Below are 13,057 nucleotides of genomic sequence, written 5' to 3'. Positions count from 1 at the left end.
AATCTGATGACACAAAAATTGGCCATGTAGTTAATAGTGAAGAGGATAGCCGTAGACTCCAGAATGATATCAATGGTTTGGTTGAGTGGGTGGAAAAGTGGCAAATGAAATTCAATCCAGAGAAATGTGAGGTAATGCATTTGGGGAAGGCAAACAAAGCGAGGGAATACACAATAAACTGGAGGATATTGAGAGGGGTAGAAGAAGTGAGAGACTTTGGAGTGCATGTCCACAGGTCCCAGAAGGTGGCAGGACAGGTAAATAAGAGTGGTAAAGAAGGAATATGGAATGCTTTCCTTTATTGGCTGAGGTATAGAATACAAAAGCAGGGATGTTATGCTGGAACTGTATAAAATGCTGGATAGGCCACAGCTGAGTACTGCGTACAGTTTCTGGTCACCACAATACAGGAAGGACATAATTGCTGTGGAAAGAGTAGAGGAGATTTACAAGAATGTGGCAAGGGCTTGAAAGTTGCAGCTATGGGGAAAGATTGGATTGGCTAGAGTTGTTTTCCTTAAAACAGAGGAGGCTGAGGGGTGACGTAATAGAGGTGTACAAAATTATGAGGGGCCTGGATGGAGCAGACAGGAAGGATCTGTTTCCCCTAGCAGAGAGGTCAATTACCAGTCGGCACAGATTTAAGGTGATTGGTGCAAGAATTAGAGGGGCCATGATAAAAAACTTTTTCACCAAGAGGGTGGTGGGTGTCTGGAATTCACTGTCAGGAACGGTGGTGGAGGCAGAAACCCTCAACTCATTTAAAGGGTACTTGTACCTGCACCTGAAGTGCTGTAACCTGCAAGACTATGGACTAGGTGCTGGAAGGTGGGATTAGATTGGGTGGCTAGTTTTTTTCAGCCGGCACAGACACGATGGGCTGAATGGCCTCCTTCTGTGCCATAATTTTTCGATAGTTCTATGTATGAAATTTGCAATGCATGTTGCACACTCCTTATTTTGGCATCACCATTCTGTGGAGCTGCACACCTCTACCACTAATGGAGGTTCATAAGCTTCAGATCGTCATAGCTACACCTACACCAGCACCAATGGTGGAAATTTGATTTGTCCTTGCTTTTTAAATGGGAAAAGCCATTGGAAATACACTAGTAAACTGTAAGCAGGAGGGACCCACTTGACATGTTTCTTTTGCAGGATCAGAGCATTCAATCTTGGCTCACTGAATTACCTCACTGGATTCCAGCCCTACCTCGGAGACTTGGGAACGTAATCTAGGCTGACACATCAGTGCATGACTGTACTGGCTGAGATCTTTTGGATGAGGCATTAAACTGAGGCCCTATCTGTTCTCTCAGGTAGATGTAAAAGATCACTATGAATCTATCAAAGACTAGCAGGAGAGTTCTACTGGTCTCCATCAAGTCAAAGTCACTGAAACAGATGGTCAATAGACATTCTGAGATCATGGTGTGTGCAAACCAGGGTTATGTGGCCTGGTCCAATCTGCACCTTCTCCTTTGTTATCTCTTGCCCCACCCCCACCTCACTTGTTTATAATCTGTGACTTTTCTAATATTTGTCAGTTCCGAAGAAGGGTCACTGACCCGAAACGTTAACTCTGCTTCTCTTTCCACAGATGCTGCCAGACCTGCTGAGTGATTCCAGCATTTCTTGTTTTTGTTTCCTACATTACATCAACAAAGACATCTCAAAAGTACTTCCATTGGCTGTGAAGTACTTCAGGACGACCCAAGATTACCAAAATAAATGCAAGTTTTCTTCCTTTAACCAATAGCAGATTCGTGAGCCCAATATTTGTAGGCATAAATTCCATCTTAAGAAAGCATCATTTATGGCCACAAGCCTGCTGTTGGCAGCACGCCTACAATAAAAAAGCACCCATGCTGGGAGGATGATCCCTCTGGCTGCAGAGTCTAGAACTAGGGGTTACAATCTCAGAATAAGGCATCAGCCATTTAGCACTGAAATGAGAAGAAATTTCTTCACTCAGTAGCGAATCTTTGGAATTCACCACCACAGAGAGCTGTGGATGCTCAGTCGATTATATATGCAAGACTGAGATCGATAGATTTTGGACACAAAGGGAATTGAGGGATATGGGGATAGCAGGGTAAGATGAAATTAAGGTAGGTCAGCCATGATCATATTGAATTGCAAAGCAGGCTTGAAGGACTAAATGGCCTACACATGCTCTTATTTCTTATGTTGGTAGCATAGTACCACAGAAATTTACAGCACAGAAGGAGACCATTTGCCCCATCGTGTGCACACCAGCTGATAACCTAATCCCACTTTCCAGCTCTTGGTCTATTGCCTTACACTTCAAGTGTATATCCGAGTGTTTTTTTAAATGTCATGAGGGTTTCTGCCTCTCCCACCCTTTCAGGCACCAAGTTCCAGATCCCCACCACCCTCTGGGTGAAAAAGTTTCTCCTTGAATCACCACTAAGCCTCCTATCTCTTGCACTAAATCTATGCCCTCTGGTTATGAACCCATCAACAAAGAAGAACAGGGCCTTCTTATCTACTTATCTAGAACCCTCATATCCACTTCAATTAGGTCTCCCCTCAGCTTCCCCTGTTCCAAAGAAAACAACCCCAGCCTATTCAATCTTTCCTCATAACTAAATTTCTCTAGTCCGGGCAACATCTTTGTAAATCTCCTCTGTACCCTCTCTAGTGCAATCACATCTTTCCTATAGCGTGGTGACCAGAACTGCACACTGTGGCCTCATTAGTGCTTTTGTACAGCGCCGGCATAACGTTCCTGCTCTTATATTTTATGGTTATGTTCTCAGAGTCTTAGCGCTGGAGCAGATCAGCCACTCTACCTCTGGCCAGAGACTATTAGCACTGCAGAAGATCCCACTGAAGATAATTACACCAAAAGACAATAAAAGTGCTTATGTGAGTAAACACCAAATCTGAGTTGAAAACTCCCTGCCTTCACCTTCAGAGCAGTGAAGGTGTAGAAGAACTGTGCCTGACTATCACACTAGCTGCCTCCAAACTAAAATATAGTGCAAATTTAATTAGAGCCAGAAGCAGTCCTCACAATTTCCTGTGAAGGGAGGTTTGGGAAACTGTTCCAAGAGTAACTGTGATGTGATGAGAAAATTGGAGTCATGAAATGCTGTTTGTGCAAAACTTAGGCTTGTTTTTCCAGATATTTTGAATGCACCAGGGGAATTTAAAAAAAAAATTACAACCTTCAGCAATTGCACACAGGAGTTCTTCAAACCAGGGACTTCCTTTCCTGTTCAACCAAAAAACAATGAGTCATATGGAGAAGGACTAAAATGAAATTCATCAATATTTCTGGGGGAAATTTTTTTAAAGGAAGGCGCAACAGTGGTTTGATGCACTAAGACGCATCATTCAGGCGGTGGCAGATTGCAAGCCCAATATCAAGTTGCATTTATATGGCACCTTTAATGCACTAAACTTCACATGGCCCTTCAGAGAGAGGAAACAGGCAGAAAGACGATTCTTAACTGTTGCAAAAGGGTGCTATAAGACCACTAGTCTATATAATGCTAAAGCAGAAAGTCATAACAACTGCTCGTTTTAAAGAGTGCATGATTTCTTCTTTTGTTAAAAGTGCATTTATTTCAAAAAAATACCATCACAGTGATTTATTCTTTTAAAAAGTTTAAAAACATTTATTCGAACACTCCATCAAAGTGGAGATTGAATTTAAATCTTTTAGTTGGAGTATCAGGCTAGATACTCAGATTGGACAGCACACCGAATAATCCCATAGCCCAGCACGAAGTACAGTCCCCGGTGCTTACAGCAGGAGGGTTTGTGTGAATGTGATTTGCCTGCTATACATGGACAGGACCAGGTCTGAAGAAAGTTTATTTTTGCCCCTGTACCCAGCCACCCACAGCTCCCTGATTTCTAGCGTCTTCAATGGGAGTGGTTCAGATGGCTATGATGCGATTGGATCTTCTCAGATTACAAAAATAGAAATGTCAACTTTGCGAGAAAACCAAACAGATGGTCTTAAAAGGAGATGATGACAGAAGGGTTTCGGAAGGAATTTCAGAGCATGGGCTTAGGCGGTTAAAAACTCAGGCAAAAATGGAGGGGTGAAGGGAAGGTGGAGGATGCACAAGGGGCCTGAATTGCAGGAACAGAGATTTCTTGGAGCACTGCAAAGATAGGAAGGGGCAAGACCATGAAGGAATTTAAATACGACATTGACACTTTTGCATTGGAGCCTTTGAGACACCTGGAGCCATGTAGCTCAACAAAGACAACAGCAATGAGTGAAAGCACCTCGACATGGAATAGGATACAGAAACAAGCTGGCATTTACAAAGTCTGCCGTTAAGAGGACACCCAAAAGAGCTTTGAGATAGTTGACTCTGGAGGTGACAAAGGTACGCAGATAACAGTTTCAGCAGCAGGTGAGCTGACAAAGAGATGTTATAGAGTCAGTCTTTGTGATGCAGTGGATATGGGATCGGTAGCTCAGCTTGTAGTTGAACAGGATGTTAAGGTGGAGAAGAATCTGGTTCAGTTGAAGACAGTGGTCACACAGGGGTTGGATTCAGTGGCAAGGGTGCAGAGTTTGTGATGGGACAAAAGGTCTTTTTCCGTCATCGTACTGGTTAACTGGAGGAAACTGCAGTTCATCCAAAGACTGGATGTGGGACAAGCGATCTGACAACAAAAGCAGTGAAGGGGATGAGAGATGTAATAGTGAAATAGAGCTGGGTGCCTTCAGCATACATTCGGAAGCTGACCCCATGTCTTCAGACGATATCACTAAGGGGCAGCATATAGATGAGGAACAGGCAACAATGGGGGCAAGGATAGATCATTGGGGAGCAGAAGTAATGTTACAGGGGCCAGAAGAGTAGCCATTGTTAGCAATGCATACTGTGACCAGCCTTTTGAGTAGTGCACACTCGAGCAAGGATTCAGATATTTGATGTTACTGGTTTCACCAGCAAGTCAAGAAGCAAGTCTCAAAGCAGATTCAAAGAAAACTCCAAATTTTGAACTTCATCTGTACCAAAAGCAGAACTTTCAGTGTTGTCACAGTCAGTACCATAGCTGTAAACTGCCTCAACCCAGCAGAAGACTAGTCACTTCCATTACGTGTTTCTGGATCTGCTGGCAAATGAGGGACCATAGTAACATAGGTCACTCAGACCCTCAAGGCTGTATCATCATTCAATTAGATCATAGCTAATCTGTATCTTAACTCCATCTACATGCCCTGGTTCTGTAACCCTTATAGTGATGGGCTAAATGTGATTTTTTAATTCTAGTCCAGCTAGGTCACGAATATTCATGCCAACAGTAGTAGCATGAGGTAAATTTACTGTACACTTACAGGGGGGAATAAATCATACTTTTATATCCCTCTTGTATGAGGTAGTAGTCAATCCTTCATCACAACATGCTCCCGTCACTACCAGAGATAGGCCTGTGACACAACTCAGCTTTAGAAGCAGAGTTGTATTGCTGGGCATTTCTCCATGCAGTATGAGCATTAAGAATGGCCACATATTACCCTTAACTGAAATTCTCGTGATAGCACTTATACAGGGGAAGGGAAGTGTTGTCAGATTTTATATTTTCAGCTTGCAGTAACATGAATGGCATAGAATTGTGGTGCCATTTCCAAAAAGAAAAGGCAGCTGAATGCAAGCATCATGTCTTCTACATGTAGGGCAGAACTATGATCAGTAATCAACCAAAGCAATGCAGAAAAACATGGCAAGTAGCCAACAGAGATGAATAGAAATATCCATAAGTCAAGGCTATGACATGATCTGAAAATACACTCTGCTCACAAAGCATACTATAACCATCCAGTCACCAACAACTTGCCATTTCTATAGCACCTTGAATATAGTAAAAACATGCCATGGCATTTCACAGGAACATTAACAAAATTGGACACTGAGCCACATAAGGAGATATTAGAATAGATGAAGTAGGTTTCAAGGGGCAGCTTAAAGGAAGAGTGAGTTGCAGGCAGGTTTAGGGATGGAATTCCGGAGCTTAAGGCCGAAGCAGCTAAAGACATGGCCGCCAATGCTGGAGCACTTAAAATCCATCAAAGACAATGCGCTTGGTTGTCCAGTGGTAATTTTTTTGGTACTTCTGTGTGCCTCAGATTGGAGGCCTCTAGCATGTTTGGAAATACCAGTTTGATGAGCTGAAAAGCAATGAAACAGCAGCTTGCGAGTAACATCTGCGTTTTTATCCCTCCATCTCAAAACACTGTAGCGAGTATCTTTGTCAACTTCCTTAGTGCAGCTTATTTTTGAGTGGCCGTGTTATAGCTCCTCTCCACTAAGATGAACTAAAAAAAATGTTAGCTGTGGCACTTTAGCCCGAGTCAGAAGGTTGTGTGTTCGAACCCCACTCCAGAGACTTGAGCACATAATCCTGACTGACAATTCAGTGCAGTACCAAGGGAGTGCAGCAAATCTGGCAATGCTACCTTTTTGAATGAAACGTTATACACACGGCCTGTCTGCTCTCTCAGGTGAACATAAAAAAATCCCATGGCCACTGCAGGAAGGAGGGTGGGAGAGTTCTCCCCAATTTCCTGGCCAATATTTACCCCTCAATCAACATTACTAAAGCAGATTATCTCGTCATTATCACAGTGTTGTGCACAAATCGGCTACCAAGTTTCCTACATTACAACAGTGACTCAACTACCAAGGTACGATGGCTGTAAAGCACTTTGGAACAGCCTGCTGTCATGAAAGGCACTATACAAATGCAATTCTTTTAGACTATATGCACATACAAAGAATGCATAGCGCGGAAAATAACTATTTTGGTCTATCTAGCAGGTTCCACCAGACAAAGAACATTGCTGTAATCAAATTACAGATTTCAATAAACATAACTGAAGGGACTGGGCTCCCTAGAATATAGAAGTCACCCATTGAGAGGTTTCAGACAAAAACTGAGCAATACTTCCAGGGATCGACTGCATGGCTATAGTATAGTGTTAGAATGAAACCAGAACATGCTGGAACTATACAGCAGGTTAGATAGCTATCCCTTATCAGGACTGAAGATTGAAAGATGGACTGGCACTTCAGCAGGATCGCCTAAATAAACTGAGTGAGAATAAGGGGGGAGGGATAAAATCAACTAACCTGCCTTTACTCTTCATGGATACTAATTCTTCATCCGTGCAATTCCAGCATTTGGAAATTTATCTTTTTATTTTAAGGAGGTTAGATATTGATGTTTAAGAGAACAAGGGCATGCCATTTGACTCATTTAACAAACTCCTCCCAGCAGACCACGTACAGTCCGCAGTATCGTTAACAATCGGTTAATTTTTTCTCCGTGGTTAAAAATTTGAGGAAATCAAATTTAAATATTTTGTATTATTCATCACAGACGGGCTGTACTCCATTCCTACAGTCTTCAGTGTATCTCAGGCAGTGTTCTGTCAAACGGCAGCCATATCTCCTCTTCACTTATCTGACTCCTTGTAGATAAGAGACCGAAGCAAGTTCTTGTAGGAGGATGTGAGCAGACTGCTGGGCCAGGGCCAAAATGACTCAACCAACAGCAATGTTTCTGTAACATTTCATCGAAAAGCTTACATTTCTGGTCCTTGATTGGCTGGAAAATCCAACATTCAGGGTTGGCTTTCAGCCAATTAGAAACCAGCATTTATAACCCAGGGGCCAAGCACTAAAAGGAATGGTGGGACCCCAGCAAAATCAGTCAAATAATGAAGATGCTCAGTGTAAAAATAAAATGATAGAAAAAAGTGAAAAGGCGACAGACTCTGGAAAATTAGAGAAAATGTGGAGTTGAAGAAAATTGGGTGAAAAGTCAAGAAGTTTGCTTTTCTTAAAATAAAACTTTTCCAGGTGTTTTAATTGTAAATTAAGTAATAAAGTACTCAACAACAACTTAACTAGTAAAACCTGCCAAGGCGCTTCACAGGAGCGTTATAAAACAAAATATGACACCAAGCCACAAAGGAGATGTTAGGACAGATGACCAAAAGCTTGGTCTAACAGGTAGATTTTAAGCAATGTCTTACAGGAGGACAGAAAGAGAGAAAGGCAGAGAGGTCGAGAGAGGCAAGTCCAGAGTTGGACAATGATGGAGGAGGATGGTGTGATCAACTATGGAAAAGGCTGCAGACAGGACGAGAAGGACAAGGAGGGGACTACTTACCTTTGTCAGTCAAAATAGGATGTCATCTGTAACTTTGATAAGAACCATTTCAGTACTGTAGCAGGGATGGAAACCTGGCGTGAGGGATTCAAATGTGGAGTTCCAGAACATGGGAGGCAAAAATACATTGAAGGACTTTGGAGACAAAAGAGGGGTTGGCAAGGATGGAGGGGTCAAGGATTGGTTTGAGAGGGTGATGACAGTAGATTTGAAGAAGTTGGGGGGGGGGGGGGGGGTGCGTGAGCAGTACGTAAGGATAAAGGACCGTTAAACAGCATCGGTTAACAGGGGAGCCAGGAAGAGCAACTCAGTAGTCAGCAGTTCAGTGAGAATAGGATCGAGGGTTTCACAGACAAGATGAGCTAGGAGAGAGCGTGAGGGGAAAGAGGAGAGAAACTAGAGAAAGAAGCAAGTTCAGGGCTAGGGAATGGGGGAACCTTAGAGGAATAAAAGCAAAACATTGCAGATGCTGTAAATCTGAAGTAAGAACAGAAAATGCTGGCAGTTAGCAGATCTGGCAGCATCTGTGGAGAGAAACAGAGTTAATGTTTCAGGTCTGTGACCTTTCATCAGAACCTTAGCGGAAGTTTGGCCCAGTGGGTTAGGGGAAGGGTGGGGGGAGTGGTAGAGGCAGCTGATCGGATGATCTCAATCTTCGTGACAAAGAAATCCACGAACTCCTCGGACCTGTAGTTGGAGTGACAATTGAGTGGCATTGTATAGCATGCCTCAGCATAACCTGAAAGGTCTCCAGCCCATCTTAGATCCCCAATCCAGAAAGACCCACAAGTCGCAGCTTCTGCCTTAACTAATCCCATGGTTTTAACCTCCACTACTCTACTTGGAAGCATGTTTTATTCTTCGTAGTTCAATCTGCGTCCCCTTGTCTGATTGTTCAGTTTCAACTTGAAATAATGTTCTGGACTTGTCATTTCTATACCCAATAACTGTCTTACATAGCTCTACAAGTTCCCCTCACAGCCCTCTCTCTTTAAGGCTGCAAAACCAAAATTTAAATGGTCTTTCCAAACATCACCTTGCGTGAGGTGAAAATCTAATAACAGCTACCAGGAGCTGCTGGCATGGATTAATGAAGCTGATTGATATGGAGCTGGGGGGGAAAAAACAAGAGTCTGAATTCTCTTAGTATCTACCTCAGTTAAGCCTTGCCAATTTTATACTCACATCCTGTATTTAGTTATAGTTTCGGGTAACTAGCACTTGTTCATTTCCTGATTACAGTGGAAAAAATTAACATTTGTAATTTGTGCATTCCTGCTCATCTAATTCTTTCCGTAACCCTATATATCTCTCTCTCTGCACATACTTTCCTCTCATGTCTGTTTTTCAGATCTTAATCATCTGTTCTCGCTCTTGCTCTGTATACATGCTTGATTTTGATCATGTCCTGTATGTGTCATACTTTCACCCTACAACAACTTATATTTATATAGAGCCTTTAACATAATAAAACATCCCAAAGTACTTCACAGAAGCGTTATAAAGAAAAATTAGACACCGAGGCACATAAGGTGATACAAGGGCAGATGGCCAAAAGCTTGGTCAAAGAAATAGGTTTAAAGGAGTGTCTTAAAGGAGGAATGCGAGGTGGAGAAGTGTAGGGAGGGAACTCCGGAGCTTAGGTCCTAGGCAGTTGATGGCACAGCTGCCAATGGTAGAGCGATGGAAATCGGAGATGCTCAAGAGGCCAGAATTGGAAAAGTGCAGAGAGCTGAGGGCTGGAGGGGATTACAGAGACAGGAAGGGAGCGGGACTATGGAGGGATTTGAAAACAACAATTGAGAATTTTAAAATCATGCCATTGCTTGACCCTGGAGACAATGTAGGTTAGCAAGCTATGCTGGATATCCTTTCTTTTCCCTTTGACAAGATCAAAAAAGATTTTTAAATAAATTTAAACCTTAAAGGTAAAACAGGTGTGTAATCTGCAACATCCATTGGCTCACACATTAAAAATGGTCTCCTGGCAGGATACTAAAAAGACAGCTATGGAATTGTACCCAGCAAAAGTTATCCCCAACCCCAAACCCAGGGAGAAAATTGCAAAGAAGTCTGCTTTACTCCAACAAGACCAGCTTAGTCAATCAATCCTTACAACTTCTCAGGAGTCCTGGAATCATCTGCAAGTTTTATTTAAATATGATTCAGTCCACCAATGCCTTTATGGGTGCGTTGTACTCTTCTGACATCAAATTCTCTCCAGATGCAAACAATTATTGTAATTATTTAACCATTCCAAATTTGTAGAATACAGCACAGGAGGCTGCCATTTGGCCCATCATGCCTGTGCTGGCTCTTTGAAAGTGCTATCCAATTAGTTCCCTTTGCCCACCCTTTCCACCTTCAAGTAGTTATCGAATTCTAATCTAACTGGGATAAAAACATATTGTAATTTTTGTCCCATGTCTTCAGACAGTGCAGTCAATTGCTTGCGAATCTTTCTCCATTTTTTGACAACTGACATTAACTGGCAAGGGCAACATGTGCAATCTTACACTTTTCACATTAAATGGCACATTCCATTCAACAGGTCACCGACATCCCCTGAACTACATTACTGTCTTGTAACCCTGAGCAATTTTTTTTTAAATATATAAAAAGGAATCAACTTTTTGCTAACCACTAGTCATTTGGACAGTAACCACCATCTCCTGACTGCAATGAGAAAAGGCATCATATGACATTTTACTTCCTGGAAAAATGAATAAATAAAAAAAAAACCTTGCACTTCTGTGGCCTTTCACAACCTCAGAATGTTCCAAAGCGCTTTACAGCCAATGAAGTGTAGTCACTGTTGGAATGTAGGAAACACTGCAGCCAGTTTGCACACAGCAAGCTTCCACAAACAGCAATGTGATAATGACCCACAGCATTAAATATTGGCCCCAGGACACTGCAAAAACTGCACCCTGCTCTTCTTCCAATAATGGCCACGTGATCTTTTAGCTTCCCGAGAGGGGTAGACGGGGGCCTTGATTTAACGTCCCATCTACAAGACGAACAACTGAGGACAGTGTTAATACAGCATTTGGACAATACCAGGTGGCTCAGCACCAACATGCACTGTGTCAGCAATGGTTCGCATGTCGGATAGTACTGCAATGTAACAAGTGGCAACGCCGAACGACACACACACACAGCAACATAATGGGCCTTCCTGGTTCTAACAAAATCGCCACCAGGTCTTCCTGTTTGAAACTGCAATACCACAAAGCCCTTGAAGCCAGCACTGGGTCTTCCCAATGGATAAACTTTTGACAGCACTTATTTAATCAAATAAGCAACAGGCCGGGGAGTGGGGGTGCAGGCAGCGGTTCTATGACTGTCTAGCGCTGTGCTCAGGCACATGAGCCAGAAGATTGCCTTTCAAGTTGACAGACTCTTATTGCAAAGAGCAACTTCTCCATAAGAATGGCACGAAGGATCCCAAAAGTTTACTTATACAAAAAAAAACACTAGCCAACACCAACTGCAACATTCCTGGTTACCTATGAAATTCCATACCCCTCTGCCTCTGTGTAAATGCACCATACTATCTTGCAGTGGATTTCTAAGGTCCCATCACCAGTCTTAAGCATGTCAGTTTATCTGAGTCAAAGCCATAATCTTCTCTTGCCGTTCAACTTTCCGCTCTAGTTTTTTTTAAAAAACGGGCTAGTTATCTGGCAACACACCCCATAAACGCTCCTTGCAGAAAAAGCAGGTGACTAGCTCATTTACTGACATGACAATCGGCTTAGCCTGAGGCTAAGGAAAGTGGAAGGGAATAATTGAGGGTCCTGATCACATTCCAGCTCATTAAGACAGCGTACAGTCAGAGTGGGCAACAGCAGCAGGCTCGCCTACGATGCCCCGCATGGTCAAAAGGCCTGCCGACAGTCACTATCTTAGGTTCACACGACAACTGACTTGAAAATATAAACGCATACACAAATTCCGCATACAGCACATGGGGCCGCTCAGCCCATCATGACCCTGCCCACAGCCCAGCAAACCTTTCCCCCTTCAAGAATATAATCAGTAAAGCGATTTCAACGTTGGCTGGCGAAAATAAGCAATATGTGCATTCTTTTTTTTTAAATCAAATGCAAACAAATTATTTGACAATTTCTTTAAAAATAATAATCTTCTCTGGTAGCAATTCATTCTGTTCCAGACTTTCAGGCAACAACTAAATCTTTTCCCATTAGTCAGAGTGCAACAGGATGAGACAAGACTGATGAGTTGGAACCAGAAAGGGTGGGAAGAAAAATCAATAAAGAGGGAAGAAAAAAAGAAAATCAAAGAGAAAGGGGTAAGAAAAAAAAAAAGAGGACAACTGAAAATCAGAGAGAAGGAAGGAACAAGATTAGAGAAGGGGAGAGAAGAGGAGAAAATCAAGAGCAAAAGGGAATGAGAAAAGAAAACGTAGAAGGAGAGAATAAAAAAATAATGGGGAGGGAGAGAGTGGGGGGGGAAAGGAAAAAAGGAGGGAGGGAGGGAGGGAGGGAGGGAGAAAAAAGGAGGAGAAGGAGGGAGGAAAAGAAAAGAAAAGAAGGGAGGGAGGGAGGGAGGAAAAGAAAAGAAAAGGAGGGAGGGAGGGAGGGAGGGAGGGAGGGAGGGAGGGAAAGAAAAGAAAAGGAGGGAGGGAGGGAGGGAGGGAGGAAAAGAAAAGGAGGGAGGGAGGGAGGGAGGGAGGAAAAGAAAAGAAAAGGAGGGAGGGAGGGAGGAAAAGAAAAGAAAAGGAGGGAGGGAGGGAGGAAAAGAAAAGAAAAGGAGGGAGGGAGGGAGGAAAAGAAAAGAAAAGGAGGGAGGGAGGGAGGAAAAGAAAAGAAAAGGAGGGAGGGAGGGAGGAAAAGAAAAGAAAAGGAGGGAGGGAGGGAGG

General features: G+C 42.9%; 1 protein-coding gene across 4 annotated transcripts in view; it reads right to left on the bottom strand.

The window, feature by feature from the left end:
- gabpb2b (GA binding protein transcription factor subunit beta 2b) overlaps positions 1–12,473 on the bottom strand; it is a 43,115-nt gene extending 30,642 nt beyond the window's left edge. Inside the window, exon 1 of one of the 4 annotated variants that reach the window (XM_068022513.1) lies at positions 8,173–12,473. The gene's annotated coding sequence lies outside the window, so the exon portion shown is untranslated. Of the gene's footprint in view, positions 1–3,194; positions 3,219–7,127; positions 8,134–8,172 lie in introns of those variants that run through there. The other 3 variants (XM_068022512.1, XM_068022515.1, XM_068022514.1) reach the window with 3 other exon arrangements.
- Between the last annotated feature and the right edge of the window lie 584 nt (positions 12,474–13,057).

This window comes from Heterodontus francisci, chromosome 46 (assembly GCF_036365525.1).
Source record: "Heterodontus francisci isolate sHetFra1 chromosome 46, sHetFra1.hap1, whole genome shotgun sequence".
Lineage (NCBI taxonomy): Eukaryota > Metazoa > Chordata > Chondrichthyes > Heterodontiformes > Heterodontidae > Heterodontus > Heterodontus francisci.
The sequence above is the reverse complement of the archived record's forward strand: the minus strand, read 5'-3'. Positions and strand labels throughout refer to the sequence as shown.